This window comes from Eumetopias jubatus, unplaced genomic scaffold (assembly GCF_037043125.1).
Source record: "Eumetopias jubatus isolate StellerSeaLion01/CBP00866 unplaced genomic scaffold, mEumJub1_p1.0 scaffold_4, whole genome shotgun sequence".
In the NCBI taxonomy this organism is placed as follows: Eukaryota; Metazoa; Chordata; class Mammalia; order Carnivora; family Otariidae; genus Eumetopias; species Eumetopias jubatus.
In genome coordinates this window covers 34852704-34859011 of record NW_028274810.1, presented here as the reverse complement: position 1 = coordinate 34859011, position 6308 = coordinate 34852704, and positions in this window count along the sequence as shown.

Genomic DNA, 6308 nt, shown 5'->3' with positions numbered 1-6308 from the left:
GAAACAACCTAAATGTCCATTGATAAATGAATGGATAAAGAAGATGTGATACACACACACACACACACACACACACATATGCACACACATACACACATACATACAATGAAATATTATTCAGTCATTAAAAATGATGAAATTTTGCCATTTGCAACAACATGTATGGACCTACAAGGTATTATACTAAATAAGTCGGAATAAGACAAATACCATATGATTTCAGTAATTGTGGAATCTAAAAACCAAACAAATGAACAAACAGACAAACGAAAACCAGAAAAAGATTCAGAAATATAGGGAAAAAACTGGTGGTTCCCAGAGGTAGAAGAATGAGCAAAATAGGTAATGGGGATCAAGAAGTACAAACTTTCAGTTATAAAATAAATAATTCACAGAGATGAAAATTACAGCATAGGAAATATAGTTAATAATATTGTAGTAACTTTTTATGGTGATAGTAACTACATTTATGGTAACTAGTAAGAATTTAGTGATGCTTATAATGCATATAAATGTTAAAACTTCCAGTTATAAAATAAATAATTCACAGAGATGAAAATTACAGCATAGGGAATATAGTTAATAATATTGTAATAACTTTTTATGGTGATAGTAACTACATTTATGGTAACTAGTAAGAATTCAGTAATGCTTATAATGCATATAGATGTTAAATTACTGTTTTACTCCCGAAACTAATGTAATATTGCATGTCAACTATATTTCAATAAAAACTTCAGTACATACATTTGTAAATATATAAGTACATATACATAACTATTGGAATTAGTAGACAGAATATAGACTAAGAATGTATTTTTTTAAGTTTAAAGAAATAACAGGGAGACTTAAAATACATGAACAAAAGCAAGCAGATTTTTTTTAAAGATTTTATTTATTTATTTGAGAGAGGGGGGAGAGAGAGAGCATGAGTGGGGGGGAGAGGGAGAGGGAGAAGCAGACTCCCCACTGAGCAGGGAGCCCGATGTGGGTCTCCATCCCAGGACCCCAGGATCATGACCTGAGCTGAAGGCAGACGCTTAACCGACTGAGCCACCCAGTGGCCCACAAGCAGTTTTTTTTAAGTACCAAAGAGTAAGCCTATAAATATTTTTTTAATTGTAATAAAATTTTAAAACTTCAATGACCAGATTTAAACAGTTTTAAACAATACACAAAAGTTTTGGCCTGTAAGTTAATTAGAAGAAAATATCCAGGCGAGCAGCTCAGAGAGACAAAAGAATGGGGATTTTTAGAGATTAACAGACATAGAAGATAGAGTGAGGAGTGCTAAAACACATTTAGGCCTCTCCAGAAGGGGAGTAGAGGGAGAAGCAGAAACAAGATGAAAAAAAATAATGAATGTTAAATGTATAGAACTGATTAAAGAACCAATCCAAATATTGAAGAACCCAATTCCAAAAATCCCAGGCAAGATAATAAAAGTCTAATCCTGATCACATCACAGTGAAAGTGGCAGAACAACAGATAATAGAATGCTCTCAAAAATAACAATTAGACTGACAGATGACTTCTCAACAGCAACAATGGAAGCCAGAAGTAAGTTGAACATTTGTTTTCATTAAGCAGAGAGAATTGTCAAGCTGGAATTCCATACACAGGAAGCATATTTTTAAGAATGAGTAAAAAGTAAGGATATTTGAGAGAAATAAGAATTGAGAGAAAGGTCATTACTAAGACTATACCTTGGGGTAAGGAAATAACCCTAGTTATAAGATCTGAAAGATAAAAAGAAATAAAGAGCAAAGTTAGCCAAGAATGTGAGTAAATATAAACAAACACTGATTATTTGTAAACAAAAATAAAGCCTTGTGGTTTTAATAAGTGGAATTAAGATATACAAAAAGGACAATATAAATTGGGAATGGGGATTGAAATTCAAGTTTTCTAAGGTCCTTGTTTAATTGGAACAAAAGATAATTTTATTAACTTTAGAGTTTAAGACAAACATGCATTTGTTTAAATTTTAAAATTTAAATCTTAAATTTTAAAGAAATTTTAAAATCTTAAAATTTAAAGGAATTTAAATTTAAATTGTTTAAATTTTAAAATTTAAATCTTAAATTTTAAAGAAATTTTAAATTCTTAAAATTTCTAGAACAAATAGAAATAGAGCATATAACTTCCAAACTATTAGAGGAGAAAAAATGGCAAGGGAACCGTCTGACGGTCTTGAGCCCAGCCAGCTATGCAGCAGAAGTGTTATTTCATCACAAAGAATATAAAAAAGATGTGTATTCAGGATTAGAGATATTAATAAAGTTCATTTTCACTGCTTCATCAATTCCATTTTTAAGTTGTTTTACTTAAACAACTTAAGTTGTTTTATTTATTTATTTTTATTTATTTTTATTTTTATTTTGTGGGGTGAGGGGAAGAGGAAGAGGGAGAGAGAGAATCCCAAGCAGACTCCCCACTGAGCACAGAGCCTCATGACCCCAAGATCATAACCCCAGCTGAAATCAAGAGTCAGATGCCCAATCAACTGAGCCACTCACGTCTCCTCACTGTTTTATGCTACAAGTACATGGAAGTGAAGAACTCAAATGACTATAAGTATAGTTTAGTCTCACTGCTTGTATTTGTGCTAACGTTCCAACAGTCTTATCCTCTACACGTTTTGCATCGTCATTAAACGTGAACACATTAAAAAGTAGAAAAACTTCTTACTATCATCATCAAAAGAGTTTGACCATTCAGATCCTCTGAAAGAGTCTTAGAGATATTTAGGGGTCTGTAAACCACACTTGAGAACCATGGACTTAGATCAATCTGAACTTACACTGAGCTTGAGATGGGAATGACCTTTATTTCAGCCACATGAGAGCTGAAGATATATGAACAAAACTGAAATTCTATTAGCAAGGAGGAAAGGGTAAATGGATATCGAGGCAACTTACAGGGTGTGCTATAGCAATGTAGGAGTTAACAAAGTTGACTTATGATAATGTTAAATACAAAATAATAATGCAGCCATCAAAAAAACTGAAATCTTGCCATTTGCAACGACGTGGATGGAACTAGAGGGTATTATGCTAGGCAAAATAAGTCAATCAGAGAAAGACAAATATCATATGATCTTGCTGATATGAGGAATTCTTAATCTCAGGAAACAAACTGAGGGTTGCTGGAGTGGTAGGGGGTGGGAGGGATGGGGTGGCTGGGCAATAGACATTGGGGAGGGTATCTGCTATGGTGAGCGCTGTGAATTGTGTGAGACTGATGAACCACAGACCTATACCTCTGAAACAAATAATATATGTTAAAAAAAAAAAAAAGAAGATAGTAGGAAGGGAAAAATGAAGGGGGGGAAATCAGAGGGGGAGACGAACCATGAGAGACTATGGACTCTGAGAAACAAACTGAGGGTTCTAGAGGGGAGTGGGGTAGGGCGATGGGTTAGTCTGGTGATGGGTATTAAGGAGGGCACGTATTGAATGGAGCACTGGGTGTTATATGCAAACAATGAATCATGGAACACTACATCAAAAACTAATGATGTAATGTATGGTGACTAACATAATAAAATAAAATTTAAAAAAATAACAATAATAAATTGCATAATAATCAGAGTATTCCCAAAATTGAAATAATGTTCAATGTTGTACAATGAGCAATTAAAAAAATCAATCAAATTAATTACTAGTGTCCAGAAGCTCCATAAATCAGAAACCTCTTGAAGATAATAGGGATCATAACTCAATCTTATATAGCCCTGCCTAGCAGAGTGCCTGACACATTAAGTTTGTTGAATAAATGAATGAATGAGTAAATGTGGATTAAGTTTTTTTAATAAATGAGTGAATGAGTAAATGAATGAACAGATTAATAAATTAAAAGAATGAAGAGAATATCCATAAATGCTGAGCATGAATATCAGTAGCAAATAGAATGATGTTCTAAAAGTGATGATATGAAAGAAGAAGCAAAGAAAAAGAGAAGCTAAAAAAGAAAATTCTGAGGGAGTATCTACATAGAATTTAAGCTGTGAATTGGCTGTATTCTTCAACTTCAAATTTGTGTAACAGTTGGTTAATTCCAGCATAATTTCTATAGGGATTAACTGTGACATCTAAGAATGAACTGGAACATGAATGGTTGGTTATATGGGCTGAGATAGTTCATAAGTCTCTGAATTAGTAACTCTAAGTTTTCATAACAGCCAAAAGAAAATTCCATTATTTAATCTGAAATTGAAACAAGATAAAAAAAATCTATTGATTCATACAAATTAATCATAGCAATTCACATTCTCTTGAATCTTCTACTGTCAACTACTAGTGTATAATAGAAACAAAAAAACTACTTTCACAATAATTTTCAAGGTTGATACTCACTGACTTACCCTTTTGAGAAGTAATAAAAGTCATATATACTTTAAAAACATAGATTCTGAAACTGGATGACCTGAGTTCAAATTCCAAATTTGCTCCTCCCTGAAAGTGTGATCTAGAGCAAACTAATAAACTCCATGCCTTAGTTTCCTGAAGAATAATATGTTCCTAAAGCCTTTTCTGATTTCCCTTCATCATATAAAATCTATTCCCCAACTTTTGGCTCCCTAACACTGTATTTGTATCCCTCTTATAGAACTTTTCTACCTTGTAATTCAGTCTTTTTTATTCTAATCTAATTCATGCTAATGAGTCTGCAAGTTTTCTGGACATTGTGCTTATGTTTTATTCATTTCTGTAGTCTTTAAAGAGCAGAGCACTAAACCTGGCACATAGAAGCACTCATGTATGTATTTTTTTCATATAAATTAAAAGAGATAATGAAAATCAAAGAATATTAATTGAGGGCCTACTATATACTAGGCACTTGTACACCTAAGTGCTTTCACATACATTATTTCATTTTACCTCCAAACATTCCTTCCAGATAGCTATTATTGTCTGCATTTTACAGTCTAGAGACTTCAGAGGAAGAAAGGTTAAACTAACTAAATAAATAAATCTCTTTCCTCCAAGGAATTTACATATATAGTGGGAGGTAGGGGAGGTACACTATGTATATTAATAAAAACAAATGCAATACTGTTTATATGTAATAAGTGATTCAAATGAGTACAAAAGAAAGATTAGATTATTTTTAATGTGGATAATTTGAGATTTTAGGGGTGAGAACACATCTAAGCTGGACTAAAAGTAAAGAATATTATCAATAGATGGAGATAGTCAAAAAACATTACAACAAGCTAAGAGTTTCACTTCTGACAATTCCTTTTCTAGTCTTTTTGGGATAGGCTCAGAGACACTATTCCCCAGTTAAACGCTGGAAGACTATATTTAAAGTTTTACAAAAGAAGCCAGTGAAAATATAGAATATAATTGGAAAAAATTTATAACAAGCTTTGTGTTCATAAAATAATATGTAATGTTTAATAATAATGGATAATATTTAGTGAGTGCTCATTAGGTGCCAGGAGTCTTGTATGAAGTGCTTCCCAAAGAGCCATACACCTCTTATTAAGAATCATGTGGCTGTTAGTGACCAAGGCAAGGGTCAGCTTTAGATTCATCTGACTCCAAAGCCAGCTCACAATGCTGTGTGTACAACTATTTTAAGCTAAGGGACATTGGCAGATTTGTGTTCAGTCCAAAAAAGAAATCTCAATTAAAGCATATTAAGTTTTCCCTGGGTGGCTCAGTCAGTTAAGCGTCTGCCTTCAGCTCAGGTCATGATCTCAGGGTCCTGGGATCGGGCTCTATGTCAGGCTCCCTGCTCATCAGAGAGTCTGCTTCTTACTCTGCCTATCTGCCCCCCCCACTCATGCTCTCTCTCTTAAGTAAATAAAAATATAAAAATTTTTTAAAAATGTTTTAAAAGCATATTAAGTTTTCAAGTTATATAAGACTTACAGCATTCAATGCTATTTGAAAACTGAAATACACAGTAGTTATCACAGAAGGTAATCAAAAAACCCATTTTCTTCTTGATCCATAGTTGACCCTGACCATTGTACTTATATCACTCCCACCTAAAGGAAGTCTTTGACTCTAATTCATTGCCACTCCCACTCCAGTTCCTTCATTTGTTTTATGTTTTGTTTTGTTTTTTAAACACACCTTTTTCAACTGCTCTTTCCTGGTGCTTTTTATTTCAGTTCCTCACCCTTCCATAAAGTACTTTTCTATGAAAAGATCCCAGGACTGGACAATCTCTTGATGATGATGATGATGACCATGACTAACCACCATGATGAGGATGACAACTATACAATCTAAAGAATTACTCAACTCAATGAGTACTTAAGACCTCAACTGTCTTAGAAAGTATGATAAATA